Here is a 273-nt window from a genome sequence, read left to right as displayed (position 1 = left end):
CCCCAACAGTGTCACCAGCAAAGCACCCCCACAACATCACAGATTTTCACGGGTCTAATGTCCATTCCTTGTGTTTCTTGGCCCAAACAAATCTGTTCTGCTTGTTGCCTCTCCTTAGCAGTGGTTTCCTAGCTGCTATTTGACCATGAAGGCCTGATTTGTGCAGTCTCCTTAACAGTTGTTCTAGAGATGTGTCTGCTGCTAGAACTCTGTGTGGTATTTATCCGGTCTCTAATCTGAGCTGCTGTTAACTTGTGATTTCTGAGGCTGGTG

The 273-nt window shown here is 46.5% G+C and overlaps 1 protein-coding gene across 1 annotated transcript in view; it reads left to right on the top strand.

Moving 5' to 3' along the window:
* blmh (bleomycin hydrolase) overlaps nt 1-273 on the top strand; it is a 24892-nt gene that overhangs the window by 16011 nt on the left and 8608 nt on the right.

This window comes from Etheostoma spectabile, chromosome 3 (assembly GCF_008692095.1).
Source record: "Etheostoma spectabile isolate EspeVRDwgs_2016 chromosome 3, UIUC_Espe_1.0, whole genome shotgun sequence".
Classification (NCBI taxonomy): Eukaryota; Metazoa; Chordata; class Actinopteri; order Perciformes; family Percidae; genus Etheostoma; species Etheostoma spectabile.
Note: the sequence above shows the minus strand (reverse complement) of the source record. Positions and strands in the feature narration are given on the sequence as shown.